Source organism: Phocoena phocoena, chromosome 3, assembly GCF_963924675.1.
Source record: "Phocoena phocoena chromosome 3, mPhoPho1.1, whole genome shotgun sequence".
NCBI lineage: Eukaryota > Metazoa > Chordata > Mammalia > Artiodactyla > Phocoenidae > Phocoena > Phocoena phocoena.
In genome coordinates this window covers 129,347,166-129,361,309 of record NC_089221.1, presented here as the reverse complement: position 1 = coordinate 129,361,309, position 14,144 = coordinate 129,347,166, and positions in this window count along the sequence as shown.

Below are 14,144 nucleotides of genomic sequence, written 5' to 3'. Positions count from 1 at the left end.
CCCAGCTGCTCCGTGGCATGTGGGATCTTCCCGGACCCGGGCACGAACCCGTGTCCCCTGCATCGGCAGGCCGACTCTCAACCACTGCGCCACCAGGGAAGCCCTAAGAGAGGTCTCTCTTAACGAAACGGAAGTACCTTTGCAAAGAACACTCATTCCTACTGACCATTACTTTCCTGTCTCCCTTATTTCTGCCAGAATGTCTTCATCACTGTTTCATTTCATTATTGTCTACAGGGTGTCAGGTTTCATCACACCTCCTCCAGGGAAACCTCTTATGTGTTCTCCTCCATTTGCTAACATGAAGAGCAAGGTGGGGAGAAAGTCAGCTGGTCCTCATTTGACCAACTGGTCTGCAGAAGCAGGCGCATCAGTGCCAAGACGCAGGTTCTAGGGAAGGAGGACCAAAAGCCTGCCACATCCCATTTGTTTTCTTCCATAGGCTGCTGCACTGGCTGTAGGCAGATGTCTGGCAGTCTGCATCTGAGGACGTTTATTCCATGCCTACCCACAGATGGCTTTACCAAGTTCCAGAGCGTAAGTTCGATTTCTTTTCAAAGCTTCAACTTATAACTAAGGGATCGTGAAGTTATAGCTGAAGAGATATTATCATTATGACTTGTATCAGCTCAAGTGCTTGGCAATGTATAGAACAATACTTCATTTAATCCTCACATCAAGCTTATAAAGGAATCATTATCACTACCCCCATTCTACAAATGAATAAGCTAAGAATTAGAAGAGCGAGGTCACTTGCCAGAGGTCACTTGCCAAAGTTCTCACAGCTAGTAAGAAACGCAGTTGGTTTTTAAATCCAAGTAGAGTCTGACTTCATAGTCTATTGTTCTTTCCTGCTGTGTTATAAAAGCTAATAGAGATGGTGATGGTGATGGTATTATTATTGTTAAGGATAACAATACCAGCAACAACAAAACACAACCACAGTCCCTGCACTATGACAAGTGCTTCACACGCGCTACTTCATTTAATCCTCACAGCTCTTCGTGGGATGTGGTATCAATATCTTCACCTTACCTGAAGAAACTGAGCTAATTTAGAAAGGTTCAGTAACATGCTCAGGGCTTCAGTAACACGCTCAGGGCTACAAACAGCACCCAGGTGGGCCCATTCTGTCTAGCCCTAGTACCCAAGCTCTTATCAATTATGACCACTACCATCTTCTTTTAAAGCTGGGGAAACTGAAGCTCACATAGGGAAAGCTCCACACCCCTATTTCTACAACAGGGTAGCCTAGCAGTCTAGCTGTGACATTCCTCAAGCCTGGATTACCAACTCCCAGAAAAGTGCTCTCTACTTAGTACCACCTATGAGAAAAGTCAACCAGTCTTCCTTTTAGGGAGTAGAGGAGTATTATGTGAAGCCGTGAGGGATAGTGGTTTGGGAGCCAGAAAATAAGAACTGAGCCATTTATTAGCTGCTTCACTTTGACAAAGACACTTAACTTGTCTCAGGCCCCTCCTCTTTTACTAGGGAGCTTATTATATGATTGGGAAGTTTTGCCGTTAGAGACTATTCTGAGACAGTGTATAGGCAAGAGAAAAATGAGGCTATAAAAATATTAAGTGCTACCATTTGAGACTGAATAGATCTCTATGGGCCAAAGTAATGAAAAGTGCATTAATTGAGAAGATGGCACCTAAGGTTGGCTCTGACACATATGAGAGTAACGACCGTGTTTTTTTTAAACGGTGTTCTTACTACACATCAGATCCTGAGATAGGTAATTTATGTGTATGATTTCAGTTTATCCTTATGAAACCCTATACGTTAACCATTAGCGTGGTTCCTATTCTAGAAGTTTAGTAACTGAGGCCAAGAGAGGTGCAAGCTTAAAGAGCTGGCAGGTGACATAGTTGAGATTCAAACTCAGGGGTCTAGCCTCAATCACTGCATCACGCTGCCTTTCTGGGAAGGCTAATGAGGCAATTGTGGGGATGGCTTCGACAAAAGCAAGAGGCATCCAGGGAGTTAAATTCTCTACAGCAACTAGGAATGCATACATTCCACAGTTTAGAATTTAGTATTTCAGACCCTAAAATGGTAACCCGGTTATGCCCTGTGCTTTCACACAGGGCAAGCATCACCACCACTGTGCATTTCAGAGGAGTTGAAGGATAGTCCCAGGGTCAGACATCTAGGTTATCACCCCTCCCACAACAGTGCTTCTGACTTAATCCCTGGCCATGAAGCACTGTTTAAAACATCTAGGTTATCACCCCTCCCACAATAGTGCTTCTGACTTAATCCCTGGCCATGAAGCACTGTTTAAATTCATGGACATACAGGTTTCAGGTAATAACTGCTATGTCTACCTTACATATATTGGTTTTATAGACCACAGATTACAAAGAAGGGCACTGAGATGTATTACAGTTCTTTCACACACAGAAAACTTTATGTAAACACAAGACCATAAACATACAGCCAAATGGAAATTGAAATGCATGGGTTTTCCTGCTCAGCGGAGTACTAAAGCTAGAAGAAGCCTTACATGTCAGCTTATCCAAACCCCCTGGTTACAGACAGGGAAACTGAGGGGCAAAGTCTAGAATGATGTTCACCGGGGTCCACAGATGGCTGATGCTCAACCCAGGCTGGCACCCAGTTTCTTGATTTGCAACTTGCTGCCCTTTTTTCTTTGCTATCCTGTCCTCTCCCTCACATTTCCATCACTGTTAGGTCTAACCCACTGCTTCTCATTCCAATCACTTGCCAGTTTCTCTGAAGCCATGGCCCCAGATTCCGTCACTTTTTAACCATCTGTCCCTCATTAAGGCATTCTCTTTACTGAACTTTCCACTCTCTGCATGCTTGGTTCCCTCAGAAGGAGACACTGGAAGGTTCTCATTAATTGAGGGGATGCTGATGTGACTGTCTTGCAGGTGCAAATGTGCCCATCCCACTGAGCTGGTCCTGGTTATACCGAGAGGAAAGGGCCTCCTCTTTGATAGGGAGCCCAAGAGGATTCTGAAGCAGGACAGCTGTCCATGTGGAGAGGGAATAGCCTGCTGTGAGCGGAACAGCTTCTCAGTATAAAGACCCATGTGATTTCGCATAATGGAGGCTGAGAGGACTCAGAGTGAATGATGGTGGAGACTCATTTACATTTTAAATGAACACAACATTTGTCTGGGGGCAATGCTTCCTCCTAATAATCGAATCTGTAAAACACACTATTACTTTTTCTACTAAAAAAATCATTTTTCTTAAAGTCAATAAACAAATATATTTCTCCTGCCCAAAGCAGAATATATCCTTTTAAGCTTAAAATCAAGACTGTGCCTTCAATGAATGGCTAATCTAAGCCATGGAAGCCTTTTCACATGAGTTAATAGACCGAGTGATTCCTGAGATTCTCTTTATTTAAAATGCAAAGAATTCAGTGGGGACAGATTCTCCAGCCAGACCTCCAGTCTCCCCTTCCCTTGCAGGGTGAGAAAAAGAAATACTGCTTGGCAAGAACGGCTTCACAGATGCTTCAGTGATTCCCAAGGTAATTCCACAGAGAGAAAAATCCATTCCCTTTAGGCACCCAGGGTCACATGAACTGAGTGTGCTTTACCACAAAGAGCATTTGTCATTCAGTGAAATTACATTTTTGAAACAGAATCAACTGAGGATACAAGAGTCATGGAGAGAACTCTGGCAGGGGAAAGGGACGATGGATTTTCTTAGCACTAGCCTTTCTAATAGGTGTTTAGAGGACCGGGGTATAGTTAAGGTTTGCCAGGGTTATTTAGTAGAAAAAGACAAAATCAAAAACTAAAAACTGACTAGGACCCCTTCAACTCCCATAACCACATCAAGGCACATACATTTACCCCATCACCCCAAGAAAAACAGTTCTTTCATGGGAGGCTCTGGCTCCTAGCTACATTCCTTCCTTTACTCGAGCAGATGTTTCTGGTTTTCAGAATCCTGGTTTTGTTGGGGCCCAGGGTATGCTGCCCCAAAATATGCCTTAATGGCAATATTGATTCTTTTGAATTAAAGTTCCTTAAGAAACAACTGATGCACAGGCGAAACTTTGACCCTCCTGTCTCCCTGAAAGCAGGAAATAAATCTCTCATGTGAAAGGCACCCTTCCTGCATCTGGGGGTAAAAGGACACCCTGATCTCCAGAGATAGGGAATTTGGGCCCAAAAGCCTGTGTAAACAATATTACTTCTTTAATTTAATACCTCAAGCCCAAAATCTGCTTAGATTCTTCACTAACTGATCACCCAAAACCTAAGTTACTTTTTCCTGTCAATTGAGGAATTGACCAATTTATTGTTTATTAGTCTAAAACACAAAAGCTGCCTGCTTTCGCCACTTCTTAAGTCCTATTTCTATGAGACCTCCAAGTGCATGAATTAAGATGTATTTTGGGGCTTCCCTGGTGGCGCAGTGGTTGAGAGTCCGCCTGCCGATGCAGGGGACGCGGGTTCGTGCCCCGGTCCGGGAAGATCCCACATGCCGCGGAGTGGCTGGGCCCGTGAGCCATGGCCGCTGAGCCTGTGCATCCGGAGCCTGTGCTCTGCAGCGGGAGAGGCCAAGATGTATTTTGTTTTCTCCTGTTAATTTGTCCTGTGTCAATTTTATTATTGGTCCAGCCTCAAGAACACAAGAGGGGTAGAGGGGGAAATTTCCCCCTTCCTGACAATTTCCTTTCTATAAAACTAAAAGAGAAATTCAGGCTGGTTTGCTTGCCCTTCCTTCTGTATTGATTCATTTTCTCCATTGCCATCACTGGGCTAGGAGCAGCAACTTGAATTCCCAGAAGAGTTAGTAGGCTGATATCTAGACTACTGGTCCCAAAGTGTGATTGTGTACTCTCTTCAGTAAGATATTTTTGATTGTGCACCCTCAGTAGATTTATTTATGAATCCATACAGACTCCATATTATGTACATTTTAAATAGACACAAAATGTTTTTAAAATTCAAACTGATACATTAAAATACATATAAATGTAAGTTCTATTTCCTCCCCATATCCCTGTGTTACCTCTTGGTATGCAGGCATTCCACTTTGAAAACCTCTGACCTAAACTGTCACTGAGTGACCCCCTGCCTTGCACACTTTGTCTCACTCTTCATCCATCTGGAATCAACCTGAAAGCAGACAACGACCACAAATAGAGCAACTATCACACACTCAGGTGAGGAGAAGCTAATGTGGGAGCTAAAACAAGATGTCTGACCCGGAATGCCCTGTGCTTCCGAAAACTCAACTGTTCAACTGTTGTTTAGGGGTGACACAAAGTTCTACCATCTCAATAACCCTTTTCTGGTTATTGAGATCCGAAATACTCCCTTTCCTCCAACCAACCTCTATAATGAATTTGCTGGGGACCAGGCATTTTGCTAGGTACTTTTCATCTATTTATATAACTCCAACCCTCTAAGAATGAAGAAGCTTAATTCCTTTTTTCCCAGATTAGAAAAAAAAAATTGATTGAAATCTCAGTTAGTAAGTGGTAGACCTAGGGCATTGAAACACTGATCTCATACTAAATTATGTTGACTACACTGTCTTTACAATAATACATATCACCTGGGCCATTCCTTTCACATTTAACATGCACTGACTTTTATAATAACGATAATGCGCTGGACTTCAGTCTCCTTCAGTAAGGCATTTGTGAGAGTGCCTACTTTGAAGCTGCCTCTGCCGGCATTGAAATTCCTCCAGGAATTTGCATTGAGAACATCCTATGTGCTAGGAATAGTGCATGAGGTATCTCACTTGTCGTGGTCATTTTTCAGCATTGTGTAATTATATCCATCTTAAAAATGAAAAAGAAATGTCAGAGATTGGTTAACAACCTTCCAACCAAAATCAGTAATTTGTAAGGGAAGGAGTCAGGAACTGAACTGTGCCTAATTCCCAAGGCCTGGCACCACTGGATCTTTTCATATGTCCCTTATTATGGGTAGGTCCCTTTCTGTACATTTCATTGATGGACTGCTACTTGTGCATTTCACATGTTCCTATTACACGTGACTGACACCTCTCACAGTGTCACTCACCACGGTGAGTACTCAGCACATGATCTTTTTTTTTTTTTTTCAATTCTTCTGTGATGAACTACTTCAGAACAGGAATACTTGCTGGTGGATGCTAAAGAATATACTGAGCTTAATTCCACAGAAATGGAATCTAATAATGTGTGGCCTTTGTGTGTGGCTTCTTTCACTTAGCACAATGTTTTCGAGGTTCATCTGTGTTATAGCATATATAAGTACTTCATCCCTTATTATAGCAGAATAATACTTTACATTTCATTGCCCCCTCTAGATAAACTCACAAAATCCAGTCAACTATTTGAAGACTGCCCCATATTACCACCCTCTTTGATGGATTTCTCCCTTCTTTGAACTCATGTGACATGCTTTGCTTAAGTCTTACAATATAATCTCTTCATTATTCTCTTGAACTAATCTAACTTTCCAAGCAGAAAAAAAAGGCAAATCTGTATCTTATACCTCTCATGTACTTCTGGTAGAGCCCAAAACAAATGTGGACACAGGACAGATGGGCAACAATAGGACAAATAATTTATGTTCCAACTAATAGGTTATCCTGTTCAATCGAATTCTTACAACAACTAATGCAGTTGCTGAGCAAACAAAAATTGAGACATTTAAGTGATGTGCTTAAGGTCTCACAGGTATCAAGTAGCATGAGTTCTGCTCCCCCAAACCCAAGCCTGATATGATTAGGTTGTCCAGTTACATGATCTCCTAGTACTCTGAACTTCTATTTCCTCTTGATGGAATAACTCTGTTAGCAATTATTTGTTGTTTTAAATTTTTTTCTTCCCCATTAAGTCTATGAACTCCATAGGGGTAGGACTTTGGTTCACATAAGTGCTTTCTGTAATCTCTGGTACATATAGGCACAACCTAAGTATGTGTACAAGAAAGGGAAGAGGGGAGAGAGAAGTGAGGTTGTTGAGAAACGTCAGATTAGAACTAGACTCAAAACCTGGTTTTTAAGTTCTTCTCTATCTTACATGCATTTAGGCATATTCAATTAGACTCATTCTAGAGCTGTGGGGAAGAGCATTAAGTAAGAAAATCAGAGAGAGTGAGAGCAGGACAGGACGATTCCATACACCATTCCCCTCAAAGGGGACTTAAAGTGACTGTTCCCTTAGCAGATCCCCTCCTCACCTGCACTGCACCTTCCTTCAGTGAGCATCTTACAAGGCTGCATACTATTTGTCTTTAAAGACACACTGCACTTTTTTCCACATAACACAACCCTGAGAATTCTTTGTCTGTACTCATGCAAATAAAGAGGTATCTGTTCTGTCACTGGAGGTGAAACTGGCAGTATCTCTTCTGCCTGGAGGAAAAACTGGCAGAAGTCCTGGTTGGACTTCTCAGGTATTATGCCACCTGTATATGTATTTTCAAGGGTAGTTTTAACTAAACTCTATTTTGGCCTCACATACTGACTTGAAAGCCTAACTCTTCTCCGAGATGAGGCTTGGCTGCCTTGTTAGTCTTTATTAATCCACTAGCTCTACTAAACTTTCCTCTTATGTAACACCTTGAAATTTTATAATTTTAGAGCAGAATTTTCTTCTACTGTCTTTCTTTTTCTAGAAACCACCCTTTCATTTAGAATACCTGTAAAATACCATTGGCTCAGAAGTTCAAATCAAACACACAAACAAAAACCTCTCACACGCCTTGGAGAACTGCATAACGTGTTCTGTATAATCAATACGACTGCAGTGCTCTCAGTATTGAGCTGGCCTTGGAGAAAGGGTACTTACCGGAGGAAGCAAATATTCTCTCCTATTGAAGCTATAAAGTTAATTAACTGCTTTATGGGAAAGGATTTGCTTTCCTCAGAATCTGAGACTTGGTTTGCAAGCCCAGCCCTTCTATGGACTTCTTTTGTGACCCTGGGACATTTACTACCTACCACCATCTTTGAACCCTATGTCCTCATCAAATTAGAGAAAAGTCAAAGCAAGTAATATATATAGTTGTCTCCATTCTTGGCAAAGTGATTTTCTACTCTAGCTACCTCAAATAAGTATACTAAAGTCAAATAATTTGTCAATATCAAGACGAGCTTTCCAGGCCATTTAAGACTCACCCATAGAGAAACTCTGGTGTCACCACTACCAGTAACTGTGGTCCTGGTAGGAAAAGAGAGAAAGTAACATAGGAGAGAAATGGCCAATTTTGGTCATGTATTTCAAGTCTAAGTAAAATTACCAAGATAACTTCCTGGGGCTAATTTTAACTATATAGCGAAAAAAAAAATGCCCATTTTGTTGGATTTGGGGGTATGTTCAGGTCAACTAACAATATCTTTCACAACCCCAGATACCCTTCAGAAGTTTCACCTTTAAAGATTTATTTTTCCGAGTTGACGGGGTTTTCTAACTTCCCCTGTTAGAAGGCAAATCCTACTGGAAGAACAACCCCTTAAGCCTATCTTTCTTATTTAGAGGCTGGACCTGAAAGCTACACTTCAGTTATTTCCCAATTCGCCAAGGTTGCCTCCCATACTTAGGCCTCTAAATGTGATGGATGAATATTTCATATGGCTCTGCCAAAAAGATTACCCACTCTGCCAAATTTCCGTGATCTAAAGCCTCACAGAAAACAAAGGCTCTTCATTCTACTTAGCAAGAGATGCTTCAGTCCTGGAAACTTAAGAAGCATAAGAATTCAGGACAAGACCCTACAGCAGAGGCACAGTGGGATGGAGAGCAGGGGAACCTTTCTACCCCAGGTATGACTTTAAAGGAATCAACAAAAATAAAGACATGCATGGGATTGGCTTTTGTTAAGACTCTAATGAAAAAATATCAGAGGAAACAGAGCAAGACCTTGGGAATCACGGCCAACACAGGGAAAGAATGATAGCCTTTCATGTGAATACACCCCCATCAAACCACACAACAGGTAGGCTTAACCTACCAGCTCTTTCCCATGGTAATCCCCCCTGACCGATCCTAGCTATGGCTTTGCCCAAGAAACCACCAATTCGCACCCTCTCATTTACATTTAGGCTGACTGTGACATAGTACCAAAACACAAACAAACAACTATTTGTGTACGGGCACAAACTAGTTTTAGTGGTAAAAACAGGAATAGAACTCTATCTTTCCTGTATACAACTTTGTTGGTAGCTTTGTGTGTAACGGGGTCTTAAATTATACTGATTCTCCCATGAACATTTTTTTTTTTTTCCAGAAGCATGCCAAGCTGTGAGCAGTGACAAAATTCATAAGAGTCACTCATTTCATTCTCAGGACAGACAAGGAATGAGTTACCTAAATTAAAAAACAAAAAACCTGGAGACCTTCAAGATGGCAAAGGAGTAAAACGTGGAGATCATCTTCCTCCCCACAAATACATCAGAAATACCTCTACATGTGGAACAGCTCCTACAGAACACCTCCTGAATGCTGGCAGAAGACCTCAGACTTCCCAAAAGGCAAGAAACTCCCCAAGTACCTAGGTAGGGCAAAAGAAAAAACAGAGACAAAAGAATATGCACAGGACCTAAACCTCTAGGAGGCAGCTGTAAAGAAGGGTAAGTTTCCACACACAAGGAAGACCCTTCACTGGTGGAAACGGGAGGTGGGTGGGGGGGGAAGCTTCGGAGCCATGGAGGAGAGCACAGCAACAGGGGTGCAGAGGGCAAAGCACAGAGATTCCTGCACGGAGGATCGGTGCCGACCAGCACTCACCAGCCCGAGAGGCTTGTCTGCTCACCCGCTGGGGCTGGTGGGGGCTGGGAGCTGAGGCTCGGGCTTTGGAGGTCAGATCCCAGGGAGAGGACTCGGGTTGGCTGTGTGAACACAGCCTGAAGGGGCTAGTGCACCACAGCTAGCCGGGAGGGAGTCTAGGAAAAGTCTGGACCTGCCTAAGAGGCAAGAGACCATTGTTTCACGGTGTGCGAGGAGAGGGGATCCAGAGCACCGCCTAAATGAGCTCCAGAGACAGGCCTGGACCACAGCTATCAGCACGGACACCGGAGACAGGCATGAAATGCTACTGCTGCTGCTGCAGCCACCAAGAAGCCTGTGTGCAAGCACAGGTCACTATCCACACCTACTCTCCCAGGAGCCTGTGCAGCCCGCCACTGCCAGGGTCCCGTAATCCAGGGACAACTTCCCTGGGAGAACACACGGTGCGCCTCAGGCTGGTGCAACGTCACGCCAGCCTCTGCCGCCACAGGCTCGCCCTGCATTCCGCACCCCTCCCTCTCCCCCGGCCTGAGTGAGCCAGAGTCCCCTAATCAGCTGCTACTTTAAACCTGTCCTGTCTGAGTGAGGAGCAGACGCCCTCTGGGGACCTACAGGCAGAGGCAGGGCCAAATCCAAAGCTGAACCCCAGGAGCTGTGTGAACAAAGAAGAGAAAGGGAAATCTCTCCCAGCAGCCTCAGGAGCAATGGATTAAATCTCCACAATCAACTCGATGTACCCTGCATCTCTGGAATACCTGAATAGACAAGAAATCATCCCAAAAATGAGGCGGTGGACTTTGGTATCAACTGTAGACTTGGGGTTTGCTTACTGCATCTAATTTGTTTCTGGTTTTATGTTTATCTTACTTTAGTATTTAGTTTATTATCATTGGTAGATTTGTTTATTGACTTGGTCTTTTTTTTCTATACATTTTTTTTTTCCTTTTTGTGAGGGTGTATGTGTATGCTTCTTTATGTATGTCTGTATAGCTTTGCTTTTACCATTTGTCCTGCAGTACTGTCTGTCCATAGTTTTTGTGGTTTTTTTGTAAGTATAATTTTCAGCACTTGTTATCATTGGTGGATTTGTTTTCTGGTTTAGTTGCTGTCTTCTTTCTTTCTTTTTATTGTACTTTTTAATATTTTTTAATAATTAAAAAAAATTTTACTCAATAACTTTACTTTATTTCATTTTTTTCCTTCTTTCCTTCCTTTTTCCCCTGTTTTCTTCTGAGCCGTGTGGTTGACAGGGCCTTGGTGCTCCAGCCAGGAGTCAGGCCTGTGCCTCTGAGGTGAGAGAGTAAGTTGAGGACGCTGGTACACCAGATATCTCCCAGCTCCATGTAATATCAAATGGCTAAAGCTCTCCCAGAGATCTCCATCTCAACACTAAGACCCAGCTCCACTCAATGACCAGCAAGCTACAATGCTGGACACCCTATGCCAAACAACTACCAAGACAGGAACACAACCACACCCATTAGCAGACAGTCTGTCTAAAATCATAAAAAGGTGACAGACACCCCCAAACACACCACTGGATGCAGTCCTGCCCATCAGAAAGACAAAATCCAGCCTCATCCACCGGAGCACAGGCACAACTCCCCTCCACAGGGAAGCCTACACAACCCACTGAAACAACCTTAGCCACTGGAGGCAGACATGAAAAACAATGGGAACTATGAACCTGCAGCCTGCGAAAAGGAGACTAAACACAGTAAGTTAACCAAAATGAGAAGACAGAGAAAAACACAGAAGATGAAGGAGCAAGGTAAAAACCCACAAGACCAAACAAATGAAGAGGAAATAGGCAGTCTACCTGAAAAAGAATTCAGAGTAATGAGAGCAAAGATGATTCAAAATCTTGGAAATAAAATGGGGAAAATAGAAAAAATGTTTAACAAGGACCTAGAAGAACTAAAGAGCAAACAAACACTGATGAACAGCACAATAAATGAAATTAAAACTTCTCTAGAAGGAACCAGTAGCAGAATAACTGAGGCAGAAGAATGGATAAGTGACCTGGAAGACAAAATAGTGGAAATAAATGCTGCAGAGCAGAATAAAGAAAAAAGAATGAAGAGAATTGAGGACAGTCTCAGAGACCTCTGGGACAACATTAAACAAACCAACATTCGAATTATAGGGGACCCAGAAGAAAAAGAGAAAAAGAAAGGGACTGAGAAAATATTTGAAGGGATTATAGTTGAAAACGTCCCTGATATGGGAAAGGAAATAGTCAATCAAGTCCAGGAAGTGCAGAGAGTCCCATACAGGATAAATCCAAGGAGAAACACGCCAAGACACATATTAATCAAACTATCAAAAATTCAATACAAAGAAAAAATATTAAAAGCAGCAAAAAAAAAAAAAAAAAACCAATAACATACAAGAGAATCCCTATAAGGTTAACAGCTGAACTTTCAGCAGAAATTCTGCAAGCCAGAAGGGAGTGGCAGGACATACTGAAAGTGACGAAAGGGAAAAACGTACAACCAAGATTACTCTACCCAGCAAGGGTCTCATTCAGATTTGACGGAGAAATTAAAACCTTTACAGACAAGCAAAAGCTAAGAGAATTCAATTATCACCAAACCAGCTTTACAACAAATGCTAAAGCAACCTCTCTAGGCAGGAAACACAAGAGAAGGAAAAGACCTACGATAACAAACCCAAAACAATTAAGAAAATGGTAATGGGGACATACATATCAATAACTACATTAAATGTAAATGGCTTCAATACTCCAACCAAAAGACATAGACTGGCTGAATGGATACAAAAACAACAACCGTTTATATGCTGTCTACAAGAGACCCACTTCAGACAGAGGGACACATATTCACTGAAAGTGAGGGGATGGAAAAAGATATTTCATGCACATGGAAATCAAAAGAAGGCTGCAGTAGCAATCCTCATCTCAGACAAAATAGACTTTAAAATAAACACTATTACCAGAGACAAAGAAGGACACTACATAATGATCAAGGGTTCAATCCAACAAGAACATATAACAATTGTAAATATTTACGCACACAACCTCAATACATAAGGCAAATGCTAACAGCCATAAAAGGGGAAACTGACAGTAACACAATCATTGTAGGGGACTTTAACACCCCACTTTCACCAACTGACAGATCAACCAAAATGAAAATAAATAAGGAAACACAAGCTTTAAATGACACATTAAACAAGATGGCCTTGATATTTATAGGACATTCCATCCAAAAAGAACAGAATACACTTTCTTCTCATGTGCTCATGGAACATTCTGCAGGATAGATCATATCTTGGGTCACAAATCAAGCCTTGGTAAATTTAAGAAAATTGAAATTGTATCAAGTATCTTTTCTGACCACAACCCTATGAGACTAGATATTACAGGAAAAAATATGTAAAAAATACAAACACGTGCAGGCTAAACAATACAGTATGAAATAACCAATAGATCATTGAAGAAATCAAAGAAGAAATTTTAAAGAACTCAGAAACAATTCACAATTAAAACATGATGACCCAAAACCTCTGGGATGCAGCAAAAGCAGTTCTAAGAGTGGAGTTTATAGCAATCCAATCCTACCTCAAGAAACAAGAAGTATCTCAAATAAAAAACCTAGCCTTACACCTAAAGCAATTAGAGAAAGAAGAACAAAAAACCCCAAAGTTAGCACAAGGAAAGAAATCATAAGGATCAAATCAGAAATAAATGAAAAAGAAATGAAGAAAACGATGGCAAAGATCAAAAAAACTAAAAGCTGGTTCTTTGAGAAGATAAACAAAATTGATAAACCATTAGCCAGACTCATCAAGAAAAAAAGGGAGAAGACTCAAATCAATAGAATTAGAAATGAAAAAAGGAGTGTTACAACTGACACTGCAGAAATACAAAAGATCATGAGAGATTACTACAAGCAACTCTATGCCAATAAAATGGACAAATTCTTAGAAAAGCACAACCTTCTGAGACTAAACCAGGAAGAAACAGAAAATAAAAACAGATGAACCACAAGCACTGAAATTGAAAGTGTGATTAAAAATCTTCCAACAAATAAAAGCCCAGCACCAGATGGTTTCACAGGCGAATTCTATCAAACACTGAAAGAAGAGTTAAACCTGTCCTTCTCAAACACTTCTAAAATACAGCAGAGGGAGTAACACACCCAAACTCATTCTAAGAGGCCACCATCACCCTGATACCAAAACCAGAAAAAGATGTCACAAAAAAAGGAAACTACAGGCCAATAACACTGATGAGCATCGATGCAAAACTCCTCAACCAAATACTAGCAAACAGAATCCAGTCGCACATTAAAAGGATCACACACCATGATCAAGTGGGATTTATCCCAGGAATGCAAGGATTCTTCAATATATGCATATCAATCAATGTGATACACTATATTAACAAGCT